At 37.8% G+C, this 22,594-nt stretch overlaps 1 long non-coding RNA gene across 8 annotated transcripts in view; it reads left to right on the forward strand.

The window, feature by feature from the left end:
• LOC106823216 (uncharacterized) overlaps positions 1-22,594 on the forward strand; it is a 231,676-nt gene that overhangs the window by 199,916 nt on the left and 9,166 nt on the right. For 4 of the 8 annotated variants that reach the window (XR_011493315.1, XR_011493307.1, XR_011493310.1 and 1 more), the window contains 2 exons: positions 16,387-16,425; positions 17,395-17,638. The exons of 3 other annotated variants lie outside the window; for them this stretch is intronic. This is a non-coding gene — a long non-coding RNA (uncharacterized lncRNA). Of the gene's footprint in view, positions 1-8,522; positions 10,364-16,386; positions 16,426-17,394; positions 17,639-22,594 lie in introns of those variants that run through there. One more of the 8 variants, XR_011493313.1, reaches the window with a different exon arrangement.

Consider the following 22,594-nt stretch of genomic DNA (forward strand, 5'->3'; position numbering starts at 1 on the left):
TGTTATTGCATGTAAAACAATAATAATAGCCCTACTTTCCTATCCTTGAAGAGTCAATATATGTGAAAGATTTTAGTAAACTTTAAGGTGCTACGCAAATATAAAGAATTTTGGTTCTTTTTATAACTCTGAGAGACCTGTAAGAAATCTACTAAGGGCTTTAAATTTAAATATTGACCAAATTTTTTTCTAAATTGGATTGACCTTTTGAAAAAATTTCATTGATTTTTTTCCTCCACATTTTAGGGATTACAGTCATGATATATATGATGACTAATAGATATATAGAGAATGACTAATATATATATCTGGAGAAGAACAATGATCTGTTCATTGGTCCTGGTTTTCAATTTCCTTAGTCTTTAATTCAATCAAGTCAAATTCATGAGTCCAGCTATCTTTGAGAATGAGGGAATTTTTCCAATTTAATAGTAGCTGGTAAGTCAGGAGGAAGAACTCTTTTTAGGCAGAAGATGGTAAGCTTCACTTCAGACACAGCAACTGTGACATACTGGTGTAATTTCCATATGAAAATCTCTAATGGGCTGTTGGATATTAGCAACTGGTGGGGCAGGAAGAAGTTAGCAAGTGTTATTTATTGGGTTTCATCTGAATGGACGTACTAGGGTTAAATGTGAAAACTGGCCATTCCTGAGTGCAAGTTCAATATTCAAACAGCAACTTTGAAGGACACAGTAGTGGTAAGTGCTTACTATATGCTAGAATCATGCTTTGTGTTTTTCATACATTCTTTCATTTAATTCTTATAAAAATGTTATAAGTAAGTGCTAACCTTTTCACCATTTTTAGTTGAGGTGACCAAGGTTTAATGAAATAAATTAATTTGCAGAATCTCAGAGAGTTACTGAGACTAGGAATTGGAATTCAAACCCAAGTTTGTGTAACTTGAAAGTTAAAGTGTTCCATCACTGTATTAGATTGTATAGCACATAATTTATGCAATAAAAATGAAACATATATTCTCAGCAGGAAGTCTGTCCCCTTGTAATGCATTATATGAGAAGCCCGTGAAGTCCCTGAAATAACTCCAGTTTCTCAGTTACTTGGCTCTGTCAGAGTAGAGTCCAGTATGACACGCAAAGGGACATTTCATATTTCCTACTTATACGTTAGGTATTCCAACATGTGCTTTAGGAAAACTCTATCCTTCTTTTCTTAAAGTGCTAGTGTGATTGCCTGTGACACAGGCTTTTGTGTAGAGTTCACTTTTATCTCTGTATGTATAGGGATATGTATTATATGAGTTTTTGTATCTCCTGGAAAGAAATATAATGTGCGTATTATAACTAAGCCAAAATAGTTCCTGGTATGAAAGCAAAGAATGATGAATGAAACCTAGTGTGATTTGCCTATAATTGTGCTCCTCTGTGTCTGTCTTATGTCTTTTCCTTCATTTCATTCCAAACAGGTCAAACACAGAACAAATAGCCATGCTAAATCATGCTAAATAATTCAACACAGCACTTGCGGATGGTTTGTGAGTTATGTGTATTAAAGATGATGGTAATCTTGGTAGGGAGGAGAAAGGCCAGAGAGCTTCCACATGTTCAGGAAATGTGTTTAGACATGCATTTATATTCTTTGCTTTGTTTCTTTTGAAGATTTAGTTTCTTTCAAGCTTTTATGAGTGTATTATGGGAGGAGGCGGCACATGACCCTTTTTCCATTTTCTGTATTAGATACTCAGGGGACAGTTACCACACTGAAAAGTTTAGCAGTAGGGGAGGTGCTGGGGGTATACAGGGGCACTGGGGCTTCAAAACAAACCCACACGGAGGAGGGAGAGATTCAAGGAATGGTGCTAGAAATCCTCAGAGGCCAGCAGCAATAGGCAAGACATGAGCTGGGGGCCGCCCTTGCACTTGGCTAGGATTTACCGCCAAGTCTCCAGTTCTTGGCAGCTAAGACTGCCAAGAATAAAGCAATTTTGAGTCACTAGTTAGATTATCATGATGGAGATGGAGACCCAGAGAGAAGTAGAAAGAAGTGCAGTTTTTAGAACCAAGGCAGGAGGGCAGGGCTGGGAGCTACAGGTGCTAATTTCTCAGTCTTTAGCTGGAGTGGTTTAAAGTCCTTCCCGTCCTCTGTCAGCACCGTTCAAAAGATCAATGAGACCACTTCTGTAGGTGGGGTCAAATAGATCCAGGCACAAAGTGCAATTTCTTACTCTGTGGTTTGTGTTTTGCTGCACCTTCAGTGATCAAACCATATGCAATGATATAGACTTAGACTAGCAATGCAATGGATTAATACTGGGCAACAGAGCGATTGGGTGAGTTGCCGAGTTTATAATAAATATATACAAATGAACAAATGTTTATCCAACTCATAATTATCTTTATCGTGAGGGTCCCAGTAAGAAACAGATGGCACATTCATTTACAAAAGGGGTAATTGAAAAAAGTTTAATAGATTATTGACAAGGGTGTAGGCAGGGAAGGAAAACCCACCACAGGATGATGGAGCACCCTGTGGCTAGTAACAGTGGGGAGTCATTACCATCCATAGGCCTGAAAGGATGGGAGCTGAGAACAGAAACCACTTACACCCACACAGTTTACAGTCTACATTAACATGACTTTGTTATTTCAGGCAACTCATGCCCAGGAAGATGAAATTTCAAAGAACTTTATTGCTTGTTTCAGGAACTTCCTGAAAGTCCATTCATCTCAATGCCATACTACTTAGCTTATCTTCACTTGAGTAAATATACCCTTCTCAGGATAACAGATAGCTCAAGCAAGCTTATTAAGAAATTATTCTTTAACTCACCTGGAAACTCTGTCTTGCTGTATCCACCAATCCTGGACTATTCTATCATGAGCTTTGCCCAATCCTAAACAAACCTTCACTTTGAAAAATCCACCTTAAACCAGACCTTCAAAACATCATATATTTTCTGACTTTGCTCTCCCTCCTGCAAGTCGCTGCTAAGATTCTGTCGAGGGAGGCATCGGTCTTCCTGTGAGAAGCAAAAAACTCAGCTTTGCTTTATCAGCAGATGATTTTGCTAACGTTTTCTGGAGCCAGCATTTGACAGAGCAGTTACTGGAAACTGGGACAAATGCTATAGCTGTAGGAGATGACCACTCAACAGGAGCCATGGCCTCCATAGTAGAGGAATGCAGCCTTTATTGGCCAGGTCAGGGATAGGCCTGGGAGTAAATACCCAGTGTCACTCAGCTCTCACCCTTTGGTATGCAACTGATGTCTCCCCTTGTTTACATCCAACTGGAAACAAGAAGGCATAGAAGCTCTGGGCGCAACCTCTAGATTCAGAGCGGTATAGCCAAGAGTAAAACACAGATCTGGAGAGAAAAATCAGACTCTCCAGCACACCGTGACCAGAACTAAAAATCAACACAAACCCCAAAATGAGGAAAATCCTTAAACATTTAGATCTGCAAAAGTTGACCTAGAAAAACTGGACTTCCTAGAAATACAGTGAAGTAACATTTTAAAAACTGATTTTAAGTTCTAAAACAAGTTGAAAATCACGTAGAGTGAAAGTTACCCTGGAAAATCCCTAAATTGCCCATAAATATACAGTACAAAGATTCTTGGTACAGTACAGTAATATGTACGTATAACTGGATAACATATGCAACATGTAATTACAAAGAAGGCCCATAATCAGCAAGTAAATAATTCAAGTGTTTTGCAACATTTCCACAATTTTGTGACAATTCCAAATTCCTGGCTTAGCATTATCATTATTTTCTGCATTAGACTTTAATAATTTTTCCCATTTTGGTGAGTGTTTCTCTAAGGCCTTCAAGTAATTCTTTTATTTAAAAAAAGGTAAAACTTTATTTTGAAATAATTTCTAATTTAAAGAAAAGTTTCACGAAATTACAAAGAACAACAATATACTTCATACAGACTTGCTTTTTTTGACTATTTTGCCATATTTGCTTCTTTATTCTCTCACTGTGCATACACACACACACACACACACACACACACGGCTTTTTGCTGAACCATTTGAGAGAAGTTTGCCCACACCATGATTTTTTATCACAATACTTCAGTGTGTATTTCCCAAGAACAAGGGTATTTTCTTACATAATCACAGTCTAGTCATCAAATTCAGGAAATTTAATTTTGCTACACTGATTTTATATGATGTATAGTCCGTTTCCTGTTTCATCGGTTATCCCAATAATATCATTCATAGCGATTTTTCTTCGAGTACAGAATGCAGTCCAGAATCGTGTATTGTACTTAGTTATCATGTTTCTTCAGTCTTATTTAATTTAGGGTGGTTTCTTATCCTTTATTGTCTTTCCTGACCTTGATATTTTTGAAGATTACAGGCCAGTTATTATACAGACGGTCCTACAATTTGGTTTACCTAGTGTTTCTTCATAGTATGATTCTGGTTATGTATTTTTTGGTGTGATTGCTAAATAAATGATGTTATGTGCTTCTTAGGTTATCACACCTGTAGGCACATCATATCTGTTTGCCCTTTATTCATGATGTTAATTTTTATCCCTTGGTTAAGGTATTGTTTTGTTTGTCCAGTGTATAGTAAATTGTAGTTTTTGTAAATTATAATGTGTAGGGAGATATTTTGAGACTATGTTAATAACCTGTTTCTCATCGACATCCTCCCCTTCTCTCTCTCCCACCAAGTTAATTCCTTAATTTCTTCTTGGAATGATCCCTACTCAATTTTGTCCTCACCATGTATAAAACCTGTTAATGTTTGGAAATCCCTTGGGGGTGGATTTGAGAAATCACTGAAACTCTTAGATTTATTTTAATTTTTGGCCAAGCTGATAGAATTCATGTAAATTAAATGTGGGTCTGATGAAGCTCTATTATAATTACCATAAAAGAAAAGTCTTACAGGTAGAGACTTTAATCGGTTGCATTTGACATGAACAAAATGACTGGCCAATAAATCAGATGTTCAGTGTACGGTTTACAGGAAAATGATCCTGATGAATATAATTTCAATAAAGTAAACATAAAAATGTTTTAACTGTGCTGAACAGGAAATTCAATAATATATTAAATTGGCCTAATGATATTTGCTCCGTAAAGTGCTTGCTTGACAAAAATTTTTCAGTGGTGTTATAATTCGGAATAAAATGTTTACATTCATAAGCATGGACCCCCAGATATCCATAGCACCAAGAAAGTGGGTGAAAATTTCAGGGCAAGGCAGTAGAGCTGGGTGTTTTAGCACATGAATGTTGGAGCCAGGACTCTAAGATGTGACTACCGGCAAGTTACTTAATCTTTGCCTCAATTGCTCTATCTGTAAAATGAGAAAATAATAATATACAACATTATATGATTGTGATGAGGACTGAAAGATTTAACACATATAAAATGCTGAGAATAATGCTGGCACACAGTCAATCTCAGTAAGAATTACCATCCTCATCACCACCATTGTCATCATCTTCACCTCTCTGCTGTATCTTTCCAGCATGGGGAAAGGGGATATTTTAAGGCTAGGAACCTCATCCCACCTGAAACTAATTGACAAAGAGAGAAAACAATGCAGGATATTGCCTATTATTGTTTGATAGCAATGGTAATGCTGAGACAACTGGTAAACTGAGTAAAGTAGCACTATAGATGTTCCTTGGCAAAGGTCACTAAAAGAGTTGTCTTTAAAATGTTTAGAATATTCCTCTCAGTTGAGACTTCATCCCTGGAAACATCATTTTAAAACCATTGCTACAATTATAGCTGTCAAGCTGTCAGTTTTAATGCCAATGGCATGCTATGCGTTTAAACCAAATTATCTCATTTAATCCCAGCAACAACTCTATAGGAGAGATATTATTATCAGCCTTATCTTATTAAGAAAGAAACAGGTTTTGAGAAGCTACAACGTGTGCTCAGGTTCACGGATCTAGGAACAGGCAGAACCAGAATATGAAGCCTGGTATGAAAAGTCGAGTACTGATCCACTCTGCCATACTACTTTCTGGAAACATACCCTCTTCTCTGTCATATTGCTGTCACTGCACTTTGCATCGACTTTGCTTGTAATAGATTTGTGGTTCTTCAGATCTATTTGTTTTAGTAAATGATGTTGGTTTGCCAACTTCATTAATCAGAATTCTAGAAGAAAAGGAGATATTGTACATATAAGAATAATTTAAGAAAATGTCATACAGAAGCTCTATACCAGGATGAACCAGGGGAGGCTACTGCTGGAATCTGGAGAGAGCTGCAGCCCCGTGACAGGGGCCATCTGAGAGGCCTGCTCCAGAGGAACACACCCCGCTAAACTGCTGTCCTGTTGGGAGAGAGTGGGGGTAATAACATCTCAACCTCTCTCTCCTCCCATTATCTGATCTCATGTTGGTACTTCCTACTGGCCAAATCCAACTGGCAGCCAGAGGGCAAGGGAACACAGGTGACACGATTGGTGGAGGTCATTCTCCCTGGGCACAGGTTAAGGCTGAGATGAGCAGACAGTAAACCTGGAGGGAGAAATGGAGACTTTCTGTCACACTAAGCATGCTTGATATATTATTCTAAATTATGATCACTTAGTACAATATTAGTAAAGAAAAATGAACAATTCAAGAAAAAAATGTAAATATAAGTAAATCACAAATTGCGTACTCTTCTAAGTGTGAGAGGGAAAAAAGGTTTTTCATTAAGAGGACATTCTGAAGGTAATGCTATAGTGTGGGTAGGTAGAAGGTAAAATGTCCAAATGTTTTCAGGAGTCTTCTGCAAGTTGATGAGTGGCTGTAATTGCATTTTAAAGAGTCTGGCAAACCTTGCAAATTTGCCTCTTTGCTTTCAAATTGGCTCCCCATTTTGGTGCCAATGGAGTTTTCTAGATGGGTGTGAGCTCAGCTCTGGTTTCTGAATGGTTCACGGCCCTCTGGGCCCCTTACGATGTTTCTTTCGACACCCCACTTGCTGTTTCTCTACTGCACATCATCTGCTGGGGAATCACACTCTCGTCCTTTCTACTCATGTGTCCTGTCTTGTGTGTAAGGAATCTGCTTGGCAGGATTTCATTTATGTGAAGGAAATCGAATATGAGTATTAACAAGTTTTCTTCTCTTACTCATTTAGAAGACTGGTCATACACCTTCATTTTAGTGTGGTATCTGCTACCCTTCATTTTAGTTTCCTGCTTTCTTGCTCCCAAAGTCTACTTCTGAATTGGGGCTTTTTCTGCTCTTGCCTGGCAGTACATAGTAAAGTGAACACATTTTTGGTCATGCCCTAAATGGCCATGGGGCTGAGCCCAACCCAGAGAAAGCCTCATAGGCTGAAAACTGAAACCCATTCATTATTTGCAAAGCTCTGTATTTTCTCATCTCAATCAAAGAGGTATAGTTTATGCACTGTGTAAATCCTTTCCAGCAATGCCTTTAACTTAAGTCATATATCCAAGTGGGGAGGAGTTCCCAGAGCTTATTAAAAAAAAGCGGGGGGCCGGCCTGGTGGCACAGCGGTTAAGTGCCCACGTTCCGCTTTGGTGGCCCGGGGTTCGCTGGTTTGGACCCCAGATGTGGACATGGCACCGCTTGGCAAGCCATGCTGTGGTAGGCATCCCACATATAAAGTAGAGGAAGATGGACATGGATGTTAGCTCAGGGCCAGTCTTCCTCAGAAAAAAAGAGGAGGATTGGCAGCAGTTAGCTCAGGGCTAATCTTCGTGACAAAACAAAACAAAAGGAATTTATGAATTTAAAAATTAAAATAAAATAGAAAGATGCTCCTAAAGCTGTGTTGAGGCAGGAAGAAGAAAGGCTCGGGGTTTTCTATTATGATATATTTCTTCAAAATTCACCATGTTCCAGTTTCTCTCATTTTAATTTTTCCAATGATTGAAGCACTTTGTTTAGGGCAAAGAAAAACAAATCGATAGAGAATTACTTAACTAGGAAATGCAAATCAATAGCAACTTCCTTATGCAGGAACTTTTTGGTCTGAAATGTTTGGCAATATGCTATTTGTTCTAAAACTGTGGCTTTAATAAGTGATAGCTTAAAGTGATGCTATTTACATATCGAAGCACTGTACAATAATCTTACATTTATCTCAGGGCACAACCAACTAGCACTTTTTCATGCATTCTATACCTATGATAAAGAGAAAATATGAGAGTGAGCAACTCAAATCAGAATAGCAGTAAAAAGGACAGTTTCTAGTATGAGTTAATACATAATTCATGTTTAACCCAAATGTCCAATATTTTCTATTAAATCTCTGATGAGAATTGATTTGTATAATGATCATTCAGAACTGTGAGTGGCTTTTGAATGAAAAAGTAAGATTGTTTTGTGTTTGCTCTTGCTTTTATTTTGGCATTCTATAACTTGCTATGACAAGAAAACAAAAACGTTGAGCCAGGAAAATTAATTATTTTAGTAACTGCTGTTAACTGTTAGAGAAAAAAACATTGTCCTGGAAATGGACCCTTAGTTTATGATCCTTCATCTCCCACTTATTAGCTGTTCAGCATTGAGCAAATCGCTTATCTAGTGCTTGTTTTGTCTTCCCAGATTCTTCGAGGCACAGATCCTTTCCTGTGCTGTGTGCCTATGGTTGCCCCCATGTTTTTGTAAGACTCTACTCCTATAACAGCAGTTGACTTGGACTCAACTGGACCAGTTAAGATCCTTCCCCAGGATTTGGCTTGACCCAGAGAAAGCATCTCTGCAGTGGTTGAAGTTCTATGATGTGTAACTTACGAACTGTCAGTAGCCATGTTTTCCTGCCAATGAAGAATGCTGGTCTACAGTGAGAGAGAATAAAGCCAACATGCAGAAAGAAACAGAGGCAGAAACAAGCCTGGTGAGGTTCATTTCTCTGGTTCCAGTTGTCCCTGATGCCCCGCTGCTTCCCTGCATTTCCAGAATCTGGGTCATTCAACTCTTACTTGGCTTTTGCTTTTTCAGGTGGATTTTATCTTGTCCAGTTCTGGTTAGAATATTAACCCTCCACTTTCATAAGCCACACCTGAAGCCCTGTATGTAATTTTATGTTAATTTTTTTAAAAGATGGCTCTCAAAATCATGTAAGTTTAATACCACCATAACCCTGGATCACTTTTCATCTTAACTAATACAATTTAACTTCTCTGATTTTCAGTTGACTCATTTATAAAAGTAGGGAATTAATCTTAAATGTCACTAAAATTCTGTGACTCTACTAAGTATAAAGTGTAACTTCCCTTCATGTTCCATTCATTTTTACAACCATTGGGAAATGGCTCCTTTTGTTCAAACTTACACTAAGATTGTAATGAGGTACCATTGATTAGTAACAGGAAGAATTTTAGGAGGAAGTGACCAGGAGAACTGGAAACTTGAGGGGATTTCAGGTAAAATTCTACCTCTCATTACCCCTCTGGAACAGACAAAGGGTCTCAATATTGAAGTGACAATTGCTGAAATGAAAATTCTAGGTATTATACGTGGGGGATTTTTTTCATTAAAATATCATACTTCCTCCCTGGTGATTAGATGGTACTTGGAAGTTTTGTGGTTTAGTGTCTGATTCTTTCTTTGGCATTTTTTCCCATTTCATTCATTTTAACATTAAAAATATAACTCTTTTCAGATGTATTAAATATACTGTAAATAGTTTGCTATCAGAAAAGCTTTTACTATGAAGTGATGAAAATTTTTACCATTGTTTTTTGTTGCTGCCATCCAGCTGTCAGACACTGAATCCTTGTCATATGGTTCTGGCTGACTCGTAGCTTCTTACTTTTCTTGGTGCATAATGCATCTCAACATTTTCTGGTTCTAAAGGGAATTACAGTTTTTCCATTGGTATGATTATGGCTTCATTCACTTTTAAGGAAGAACTTAGAGTTACAAGGTGGTAGTTAGCAAAAGATTTTTAACTTTAGAGAATCAACAATAGTTGATATAGAGGGTAATAAAATGTAGCTTCAATTGGATATGAGTTTTTATTATTCTCATTGCTGTGTCCAGTATCAAAATCACAAGATGAGTTCTGTATTCAGAATGGGAGTTAACTAGGGCCAATTTTATGTATGTATGAAGTTGGCCAAGGTTAAGATTAACTGATAGAAATGGTCACTAAGAATCCAAAGTCAGTGGTGGAAAATGTCTGCCTAACCCTAGATGTCATGACTTGGACTTAGAAGGACTGGAGGGGAAAATGGAGAATGGTTGGTATTCAGAAACAAGAGAGATCTACAAAGATAGCACAGGCAATAATGAAGCCCCAACCAGTAGCATATGTGGCATTTTTATTTTGGAGGTCGGGGGGACAGGTTGTGACCCAAAGATCTGTCAGTGCTTGTAAGGTAGAGAATCTAATAGACAGTAGAACAAAATAGCCATTTGATGTAGGGTACAATAGATGGAAGGCCAAGAAGAAGGGCTCTGACTTCCAGGAGGAGAGAGTCATGTAGGGAGGGGTGGGGTCCTGGGCACCTGAGCTGGCTGAGTATCTCAGTACTAGAAGACTAGGGTTGAGCAGCTAGAAGCCACTCCAGGGCCAGTGTTGATCTTCCTTCCAAGTCATTGTTTGCACACAGGTGTCAGATCTGCAAATGTAATCATACTCATTCCCAGTTTAAACATTTTAATGACTTCCATTGCCGCAATTCCTTAGCGCAACCCAAAAAGTCTTTCTTGAGCTGAGTTATACCTTTCCTACCAGCCTTATTGCCCATTCTCTATATTCCAATACATCAAGCTATTGCAATCCCAAAAGGGCAGCTCTACTTCATGCATACTCTTTTTGCATATGCTGTTACCTCTAACTGTAAGATTTTTACCTTGAAAAATCTTACTTGTCCTCCAAGTCTTAACTCGAGCAGTAGTTCCTTTATGAAGACTGCCTTACTCATTCTCCTAGTTGAGTTGATTCCTACTGTCCTTGTACATTCTCAAATTATAGTAATATTGTACCGTGCTGAAATTTTACTAGATTTTACAAGATTCTCTCTTGTAGTAGAAAGATCATCTCATTGTGGATAGATTCCATGTGTTATTCATAACTCTAATCTTTAATGTTGTATCCTGCCCTTATTGGGCCCTCAATGCTTATTGAATGAGTAACAAGACGAATTATCAGTGAATGAATCTGGAGCATCAGGGGGAGGTTTGAGACAAAATAAATAAAGATTTGGTTACAGAAAATAGAGGAGAGGGGCCAGCTCCGTGGCCGAGTGATTAAGTTTGCCCGCTCCGGTACGGCGGCCCAGGGTTCGGATCCTGGGCGCGGACATGGCACTGCTCGTCAGGCCACGTTGAGGCAGCATCCCACATCCCACAACTAGAAGGACCTGCAACTAAGATATACAACTGTGTACAGGGGTGGGTTGGGGAGATAAAGCAGAAAAAAAAAAAAGATTGGCAACAGTTGTTAGCCCAGGTGCCAATCTTTAAAAAAAAAAAAAAAAATAGAGGAGAAAGTCACAATGTGCTCACCATCAAGGACTTTTGCTAAGCTCTTGAGTATAGGCCTCCATAACTTCCTTCAAGCTAGAGAGAGGATTATTTTCAGATGCAAAGGCAAAATCAAACTTATTTATATGTCTGGAATTAAGTAAGAGCAAAGACATAGGTTAGACAAATGCAGAAAAAGAAAACCTATAAGCCTGATAAGCCAACTTTCAGAAATGCAAGCTTCTCTTTACTTGAAGAAACACCAGGGGGTAGAGAGAACCCGGGCTTTTGGAATTATGCAGAACTTGGTTCACAGTCATTTGTTAGGTGTGAGATGTTGGACAAAACATTTTACTTCTCTGAGCCTCAGTTTCCCTGATTTTAAAATACAGATAATAATACTAACCATACAGGGTTTGAGAGAATTAATTGACATTATCAAGTGCAAACATGATGGCTTGGGCTTCAGAAATGTTTGTTCTCTCCTTATATGCCAAACTCCAACTACTTACTGGCTCTTTTCTGACCTCTCAGAATTGTTTTGAGAAAAAAATCAGGTCATCAATTAAAAATACCCATCAAAAGTGGTACACAAAGCAAAGTTTTAAATCTTGAACATCAGCTACTAAGAATAGTGACATCACCTAGATATTGCCAAATATTGAATATACTTGGAATATTAGCCATAAATATTCATAAATATATACATAAATATAAGTTATTGTGTATGATTTTAAAGTGTGTGACTAATAACTTCAGTAACATGGATAAAGTTATATGAAGATACTAAATCTCAGGGAAATAGTTTGCTAGTAAATTATTTTATCCTCAGTACACAACTAGAGGCCTTAAATAGAATAGATTTAACCTTTGTGGAGCATTATGGAGACCGTTGCAGCAATAATAGCTTAGTCAAAGGCATTGTCTTTCTTCTGAGAAATGAAAGGTGCTTTGCCCAATTATCTTCCCAATTTTTCCTACTCTAATAACCTCACCCCGTGTTTCTGTCAGAGCTTGATCAGAGAGACACAACCTCTCTGAAATAGACATTAATATCTAAATAAAGGATTTATTATGGTGGCTTGGCCTTACACAGCCATGGGACATGGTTAAATCATTATGTGAAGTGTTTTCTTCTAGTCTGATGGTGGAGATGGAAATCCACAGAGCAGGCAGTTGAGAGGGAGGATGGATGTGCAGTGAGGGAAGTGAGCACAAATGGGAACCTGCAAAGCTGATGGAGCCCATAAGGACAGGCTGAAATCCATGACAGTCTCTCCCTGCCTTTACAACTGCAACACCCACGATAGGGGTATCCTGCAGGGAAGCTAGTGCCCTTCATGGAGCTAAAGCTGCGCCTAGCACAGGGGTCAGAGAAGTCAAGCAAGGATCCGGCAGGAGCTGCAGCAAGTATGGGGGGATGCTACCCCAGGGTGGTGAGCCAACAATGAGCAGCAAAGTGTGTAAGCTGCAAGGAGCCTCATTGCCTGCTTTGACCCTCTGAATGCAAGAAAGAATGTGGCTGATACTTCATGCTAACCAGAAGCTATGTAGGGAAGGGAATTTTGAGAAACTTTGTTCCAGTTGAGCTAAATTAACATAATATAAATCCACCGCATTGTGAATGATCGTGCAAAATTCCATCTCGGTACCTTTTATTTTTCATAACCTAACTTGTTCTCAAATACATCCTTGAGATAAAATTCTCTTCCCAGATATCCTGACTCTCCTTGCCAAAATTGAGCTCTATTTGCTATTCAATGGATAAATGAATTCAACTCACTGTATCAATTTTCCAGGGCAATGTTTAACTTTTGTTTCATAATGAGTTCCTAGAACTAGTAATCACACTCAACCCACACTGTCTAGCAGGAATTTGTTTAAAATGAATTCTGGTTTAATGGTTTTTCCATACTACCCTGTAATGCAGTCCTTGCTTTCTTCCTCATTTCTCTTGCAGCTAGATCTTTCATTTTACAAATGTAGACAAATCTGTATTATACTGAAAACCTGAAATGGATTAGTGAGGTATCCTGGATATTGGAAAATGAATTTATTGTTTAAAATGAAAGTAATTTGTCCTGGTTCAGTTTTGAAGAGGAATACAGAAAGTCCTGCCATTAGCAATAATTTATTCATTTGTATACAGATTTAATAAGTCTTTACTTTAAACTTGGCTTTCATATGGAGATTATAAAGGGCTTTGTCAGGTTTGCAAATAGAGTTTGAAAGCTTAACGTTGACATTCATCACACTGCTGTTCCCTCTTCTTCCTACTTCTACATGATAGAAGCAGGAGCTGAAGGCACAGGAACTGGTGCATTAGCAGATGGGAGGTCATGAAAAGTTGATGAGATGAGGGACCAAAGAGAAGAGAGATGGATCCCAAGTCCTAAAATCATTATGATATAACATCTCTAGGCCAAATGAGTACTGTAGCTTTCTACAGAAGGTAAGAACCTCCTGCAAAACAGCGCACCAAAATTGATGGACAACTGTTGGTGGGAGGATGGGCCAATCTTCTGTACTCTTGGCAGAAACTCCTCCAGGAGGAGGAAAAAGACAGAGAGCGCATCAAGAAGCTCTGGAAGCAGGGGAAAAGGAAGAGTTCTGATGCAGCATCTGGGAAACTCTGATTCTTGGAGATGGGAAGTAAGGATCAGGCCAGCACTTATACAGGGGAAAGGTAAGGAAGCAGCTGTGGCTGGTAGTGTTCCCAAAGGACCTCAGACTCATCTACATACACCCTCTCAAACCACTTCACCATCACCAAGGCAAAGCCTGGCAAGATAGCCTGGACCCATCATATACAGGTCATCTTCAGGCTAATCTATACACCTCTAATTCGCCCTTGATGCCATTTTGTCCAGATCTTGACTGTACAAAGTCTCTTTAGTTGGAATAAGGAACATGAGAAATAGATGATATGGTGTGAGAAGTTAGCAATTTATTTGAAATACTGTTAATTTAACTTATTTTTATTTTGCTACATACTTTGAAGCTTTAGCATGCCCTCAAAGTATCTGCTGCATTTGACTAACTCATTTTGATAACCTTAAAGAAGACTATATCCACTCTTATTTAAGGTGTAGAATTACTTCTTACAACAAACCTTTATTATAGTTAGTTAGTTAGCAAAAAATATAGCAGAAGAGTGATGGGATTATAAATACTCGTGTCATAAAGAAAAGGAGTGTACACAAAAACTTTCAGTTCCTAGATCACAGAAATGCCAAGATTTAATAGCTCAGCAAAAAATAGACCCTTAGTAAATACTAGCCAACCTGATGCAGGATGATAAAGTCAAAATATTATGGGCTGTGATCGACCGATGATTGGATAAAGAAGATGTGGTGTGTATATATATATATATATACATACACAATGGAATATATATATACAATGGAATAATATATATATACAATGGAATACTACTCAGTCAGAAAAAAAAGACAAATTCATCCCATTTGCAATAACATGGAAGGACCCAGAGGGAATTATGCTAAGCGAAATAAGCCAGTCTGAGAAGCACAAACACCAGATGATTTCACTCATATGTGGAATATAAACAAGTACTGGGACAAAGAAAACAGTTCAGTGGTTACCAGGGGAAGGGAGGTGGGGGGGCACAGGGGGTGAAGGGGAGCACTTGCGTGATGACAGCCAAGAAATATTGTACAACTGAAATCTCACATTGATGTAAACTATTATGAACTCAATAAAAAAAGACGATGATGGGCTTTGGAACAGAAAGCCTTTGGTTTGAATTTAAGCTCTACTACTTAGCAGCTATGTGACTTTTGTAAAAACTATTTGCCATCTGTAAAGCCAAGTTTTATCACTTGTAAAATGATGATAAAAAAATACAACCCTCTCTGGGTTATTGTAAAGAGTAGATGAGATAACATAGCCAACATATCCAGCACCTTACTTGGGTTAAATGGCAACATCTGTTGCTAAAGACCAGTTTTCCTAAGAATTTCCGCCCCCCTCTCTACCCGCCAATCTCATTTGTTTGGGTCATAACTCTGTAATTGAGATACAATTGACGGTGGGAGGTTCCCAGGGAACTAACCAAATACAAGTGTTCCCAAATAGTTAATCCACTTAGATAAAATATTTGAGTAATTTTTTGTTATTTCGTTGAGAGGTGGATCTTGCATATTTGACACAAGTGTGAACGATAGAAACCTAATGAGCCTTTTCTCATCAGAAGGCTCTCTCTATCTCCAAACAAAATGTATTGGTGAAGAGTCAATTATTTTCATGCTTTCTTGGCCAATCTTTGAGATGATCAGTTAGTAACAGGAGTGATAATTAGACTATTGAAAGTATCATTCCATTTTCTACCCATGGAAATCCTGCTACTTTATTAGTAAGACATAGGCTGGAGCAGAAACACTGATCAAAAAATTTGTGCCTTCAGATTAATTTAGATATATTCACATGCATTTGATTAAAGTAGGAGTTCTTGTCCTTCTAGATAAACTTGTTAATTCATTGAGTGGAATCTGATCTATCTTCCTTAGTGAAGAGAAATTGGATCATTTGCAAAGGACACAGTAGAGACCAGAGCCCCACATTTGTTTTAATCTCTGGTGATATACTGTGCTGCAACTGAGAAAATGCCTCAGCTTTATTTTCTGGAGTGGGTTTGATATTTACCAACCTAATGCTGATTTAATATGGGAGTAAGATGAAAGTGAGGAATGGAAAATATTCTCAGAGGAAGCTGAAAAAGAAAACAGAAGAGAATTCAGTTTTGATATATGGCCATTAGCTACCATTAATGAATCTATTCAATTGATGAGGGACCACTGTTTAATTACCTGCATTACTGTAGGAATAGAATTTGAGGGGGCGGCTCCTTCATCCCCCTCTTACTTCAGAGCTTATGACTTCTCCAAAAATTCATATTCCTTTAGTCTTAGAGAAAGGTTGGTATTAAATGATAAAGGCAATGATAATCCTTAGACCCATCTCTTTCCTTTTCTAGGATTTATCCACTCGGTACAGGATGAGAATAAGGAGTGAGGTAAATATACTTACATATAAATTCAAATTTACAAACACTTTTTTTTTTTGAGTGTGTACTATCTGTCAGGCACCAACTTAGGTACCAGATAAGAAGAGACGAATAAGTTATCATTTCTGTTCTTAGGGATCTCAGAGTTTAATAGGAGAAAAAGATGATTTGTCACAGAAACCAATGAACTTAGAGCTATGTCTTAGATTTCCTAAAAGCATGGCCCGAGATGGGAGCTCTTATACAGGGGATTAACTGATGGAGTGTTTCTGGAAGAAAACTGCAAGGAAGTGAGGGAAGCAGATTCGAGCAGGGGAAGAAGCTAAGAGATGTGGGTTCAGCTAACTCTGGCCTCAGCCTGATCTGTAGGGGAGCTCTGGAGGGTAAAGAACACCACAGACTCATCCCACCCTGAGTCAAGAGGCTGAGCCTGTACCTTTGAATCATCCAATCGTTTGATGAGAGCTCTCCTCCTAGGCATTTCTAGACTCCTGTTGTCCAAAGACAATTCTCTGGAGGAAGGTAACTATGGGCCATTAGCAGCCAAGACTCACAGCAGCTAGGAGGTAAATGCACTGGCTCCGTAAAGGCAGCCAGAGTAAGGCAGCATCTGCTCCTGGGTACGAAGATGAATATAACATGGCTTTATACCCAGTAAGTCAGTCATCGTGTATACTGACGTTAAATAAACTACAATACAGTGTGACAGGTATAACCATAAGTTTGTACAAGATGGCATGCATGGGAGAGTGATTACCTGATTACATGTTCGTTGGCACTTTATCTCATTGCACAAAATACTGGAGGTATTTTTTTAAATAGCTTTATCTTTCTGGTGGTAAAGAGTATGGTCATGGAAGTCTCTTCAGAGAAGGTGATAACTGAGGTAGATTTACAAGGAATAGGCTTTGTGAATGTGTTACTGTCACCCAGGGAAGTCCCTAAAACATTTTCCATGTCTAATGCTTTGTTTTCAAGGTGTGCTTGCTTGTAGGAACCAAGGCAGAACATTGCCAGATGGCCAAACCACAAGACCAATCCAAACCAAAAGGTCCAATATGGCAATGGAGTGCTGTGTGCAATAGAAAATGTGTGCAAAAGGTGCTGTGTGCAAGAAGGAAAGGTCTGAACATGACCCCAAATGCCCACACCAGAGTGATGATGCAGAGAGCTCCCCGCCTTCACATCCCACAGGAACCCTGCTCACCTTCCCTTTGAGAAGGTACTTTACAGCATGAGCTCTACCTCCTCCATTCGTTGATCAATGAATAACGTTTCTGCTCTGCTATTCCCAACCCCAGTCTCCTTCTATTGGTGCCAGCAGCTCAGGGCAAAAGGGCCCACTTGCGGGTCACTAGTCCCTTAGGGCTCATTAACAATACAGGTGAATGGGGAATTATTAGGAGTGCAATGCCTAATCCATGACACTAAATTAAATCTCAGTGGGAATTCTTTATCAACTCTGTGGCCATTCTATCCCATAATAGTATAGTTAAGCATTTATATATAGATAATAGTATAATATAATATGTAACATATATTTATATTTTATATGATATATACAAAATATATATTAAGTGAGATTTTAAGAAAAGAGTAAGATGGGGTTTGAAGGAAACAGGCCATTTGTAATCCAATGATAAAAGGCTTTCCACAATAGCAAGCACGTGGATGATTATATTTTCTTTTGGAACTAGGAAGGAAGCTATCAATATGAATCTAGTGCTAACAACGTGAGTCAAGATTTGTTGAGAGATATAGATACATTTTTGTTTAATAATGGACTTGGCCTGTCAAGTTAAATTATTGAGGTGTGTTTTCATAAAACATTTTTCTAAAGGTCGTCTACAATATCCAGTGGTATTTTCCTTGAAGTCTACATTGTTTAATTTGATACATCTTGGAAGTCATGTTGGCTGTAGGCTTGTAGATCCTCCAGGGAAAACAGACCTAGCCCAGAACTGAGAACGTCTCTAATTGGTTCCAGGTTTTCATTTCTTGTCATGTACTCCTCCAGAGTTTATTTAGTTCTGCTGGTAATAAATAAAAGTTATGTTTCAGCATACTTATCTGATATACTACCTGCTCAAATATCCATGTTTTAAGAACACAATAGAATTAAGCAAGATTTCTTTGTGTGTGTGGCTTAGTTTCAGCTTCTATGGTTTTCTTATTCATTTTAAATCCTGGAATCTAGTGCTTGGCTTAGAGATTGAAAAACTGGCAGGCCATTTACTTAATTGTGTTCATTGTTTATCTCTTGTGATTTTCATATTTCATATGCTTTTTTAATGGTCTTCCTAATATTTTCCTGTAATTTTCTTGTAACTTGTAACCCAAAATATATGTGCTATTTAAACACAAAAGGAGAAGAGAAAGGAAACTTTCCATGACCTTCTACGTTTGCTTATCTTTCTTTTCCTGTGAACATTTAAAAATATTGCTTGTATATCTAACATTCTATTTAAGAAACAAAATTATATTGTCTAAGTGTTATGTTCGTTCCTCGATGCTTGGTAGTTTGAGGGGTAGATGACCTTAAAGAGAGGAAATTTCTTATGAAGAGAAATGTAAGGGGAGAGAATAAAGGAAACACAAATATGTACACACTCAAACACACACATGCACACACACAGACACACGCATGAGTAAATGACTCTGGGACAAAATGCCCTGATTTAAGTAGTATTTGGAGCTTGCCGTCAACAGGAATTTTACTTTGACAAAGGCTTCTGGAGCAGAGCTACATTATGAGGTATTGACAATTTATGTCTTTCTGAATTTTGTTGTTCTTACTTATTCTTTCCCGAGACAAGGGAATACATCAGGTCTTATTTAAATATGATAAGGATGGGCAGGCATAGAAAAATCGATCCTTTTATTTGCATAATTTCTGTCCTTTTATTTGCATGCTTCCCCTAGAGGTAAGTGAATAGTCTAAATTTGGGGAGCTATGCCTTTCAAGGCTGTGTCTCTGTAGGCAAAGTGGAAAGTTTGAATTAAGAGTCTGAGTAATTTATGAGAGAGGGTAGAAAGAACGCTTAGAAAGAAATTTTATCTTAGCCAAATTGGCTATTAAAGAAAACCCTAATTAACCTACTCAGATATACACTTATGTCCATTTCACTGATGATGCTTAGACTCAATTTTGTGGCCTCTACGGCAATAATTCCTCTGTGGTTCCAATTAAATTAAATCAGACTAGGCCTTGAAATGTCCTGCTTCCCTTTTGTATCTCCATATTTTGGTTTTGAATAGGAGAAAGAAGGCATTTGGAGGTGCTTTTATTTCTCTTCGTTAGTAATGTCATCCTATATTGGTTATCCATGGTTGGTTTAGTTTTTTAGGGATACTTAACAGCTTTTAAAGCTCTTTCCGGCAGTAGCACCCTGATTTTCCTTTAGTGAACATCTCCTCTTTTGCTCTCAGTCCATGTGGTTTGCGTAAGACAGTACTCCCTTCCTACCCCCTCACACATCCCAGTTCCTTGAGGAGGTCCTATGACCCAGGCCAACAACCAAAACAGCTCATCCTCATCACCAGGATGGACACAGGATCTGAAGCTTGGCCAAACCATAGATATTCCCATCCTTGCAATTAGATTATTCAATTAATATTTTCTTCGGGGGATAATGGGGATTTCTCTTTCCTCTTGGTTTTAATTCAAAAGTCTTTATAAACTGAACAGCCGATGAAAAGACATTTTCTCAATCTCATTCTGATATTAGAAAAATAATGTGTCAGGAGCCATCATCACTACATTTGGTTCATCATCTAATATAATTTCCACAATAACTCTCTGAAGTAGGTACTCCTATGATCCCCATTTATACATGAGAAGCTGAAACTTAGAAGTATTTAAGTATCTTTTTGAAGGTCACATAAATGATAGTCTACTTAGTCTGACCTGAAACTTGTGCTCATAATCACTACACATTATTTGTAGGCATTCTAGTGAGCAGAAAGAAAGCCCTACGTTTAATATTTTTGCAATATCAAATGAAGGAGAAGTGGGGGAAAGTATGCTACAGAGAATCACAGAATCAGAGGGACCTTAGTCTATCAGCTACTAGAGATCAATATCTGAGCATCTCGAAGTGGTGCAGAGGTGGGTAACACTCAATTAAGCTGAATCCTGATCAAGTACCTGCCAACCTAAATCTGTAACTTGAGGCAGCCTGGGGGCATCATACCACCTTCAGTGTGAGGGCCATAATCTAGAGTATTCTGAAGTTTGCTAGAATGAATGAAGTAATGAATCTGACTTGGTACCCAGTCGATTCGTATATTTGTTCATTTGTTAATTTATTTATTCAATCTTTTATCCTTTCAATTTTTACTGAGCATCTGCTAAGTACCAGGTATTAGATGCCTACAATATATCAAGATATCTGCTCTCAAGAAACTGTTGATCTAGAACAGCAGATAGATGAGTTAAAAAGAAATTATAATGAAGCAATAAGTGTTCAACAATTTTAGTAATTAAAAAAATAAAGAAAGAAAAGAAATTATAATAGGGCAGATTTAGTGACTGGACCTGTCTTGGAACGTACAGTTGAGCCAAGGAAGATGCCTCTAATATTTACTTTTATTAATTTTATTTATTTAATTATGGATAAATTTAATTCTGGAAATGTTCCCAGATACGTTTCCCTGCTGAGGAACGTAACAGTTTTAGAAATAGCAATCTTCTCCTCTTTAAGCAGACAGGAAACCATCTAAACTCTTCAGTTGCTCTGTGAGAAGCTACATTAAAAGGATTTTATGCTGACTTGTGATATAATTGGGAAAAATACGTGGATTTCAATTCAACTTAACTGCTTACTCGATATATCATATTGTGCAACTTATTTAGCATCTCGAGCCTAAGTTTCTTTAACTGTAACGTGGGGATGGATATGTAAATTTTAAATGAATTTGTAAGTATGAAGTGCACCTCACATTAGTATTCACTTGCTCAACAAATGTAGGTCTTTTTGCTTCCATGGCTCCACAGTTTCCTTTTTCTCATTTATCAAAATGGGGTAATAATGCTTCATTCAATGAGAGAATATATGTAAAGAAATGATTGGCACATGGTAGGTGCTCAATAAGTATCAAAATCTCCTGGCTTTTCTCTTACATTCTTAAAAATATAAATGGATTTCTGTCTTCACTGGCAAAAACATTTCTCTGATGAATTCTAAGAAGGAAAAATTCTATATATCTGAAATAATTATATTCTTGACTCAGGGTCAATTATAGCTCTCCTCTTTGCCTGGAAAGACACAATAGAAACTTAAAGTAGGAGGCTGACCACAAATATATACAATGTATAATGGAAATAGGCAAGACTTCAGGAAGGATGATCTATGTGTATACCCCAATGGTTTGATTAATATTATCCTAATCTTATCAAAATTAAAAAAATACTTTGGAATTGTAGACAATGCAAGGAAAACCATTCCCTTATCTGTACTATGGAAAAAGTAATTTAGAATTGAATTTTTGTTCATTGAACACATAGATTGTTGTAATATTGGGTCCAAACCTTGAGGTTGATAGTCTCATTATATACAAATCCTCTCCCTGCTGAAAAGTAGTTTTCTACTCTAAGTCCATTCTATTTTCATTTATGCTGGAATGATGAATAACGCAGTGCAATTGCTTATTTTTCTGACTTAATGCTAGCATAGGAGCTCTTCTCTAGAATAATATGCAATTAAAATTCACTGTGGCAGAAGTGGGTTGTGGAACTGGTCAAAAAGGATAAACTCCCAACCCACCTTGTGATTGTTTTAGTAGATTTCCAGGTGTTACTTTGAATGATCTCAACCATGCATTTCAGGGAATGATGGAGGCACAATTTCATACCCATAACTCCTTGGCTGCTGTTGAATATGGCTTTATTTTTCATTTGGTGGGCTGGAACATCCCCAGAGATTATAGAAAAGGCAGCCTTTTGCAGTTTATAAGCACGGCTCTGTTAGGATTGAGTAATAATAGCATGGACTCTGATTTCTTTATAGTCATTTTTATTTCTAATTCAAGGTACAAATTATTCATCATTACACTTGGAAGCAGAGGCGGAATGGCTCTTGTTAAAAGTTAAAGTATGAACAGTACCAATAAGGATGATTGAATCTACACATTTAAATCTGCTTCTGTTTGATTTTTTTTCCAAATAGGCATTAAGCCC

This window comes from Equus asinus, chromosome 12 (assembly GCF_041296235.1).
Source record: "Equus asinus isolate D_3611 breed Donkey chromosome 12, EquAss-T2T_v2, whole genome shotgun sequence".
Classification (NCBI taxonomy): domain Eukaryota; kingdom Metazoa; phylum Chordata; class Mammalia; order Perissodactyla; family Equidae; genus Equus; species Equus asinus.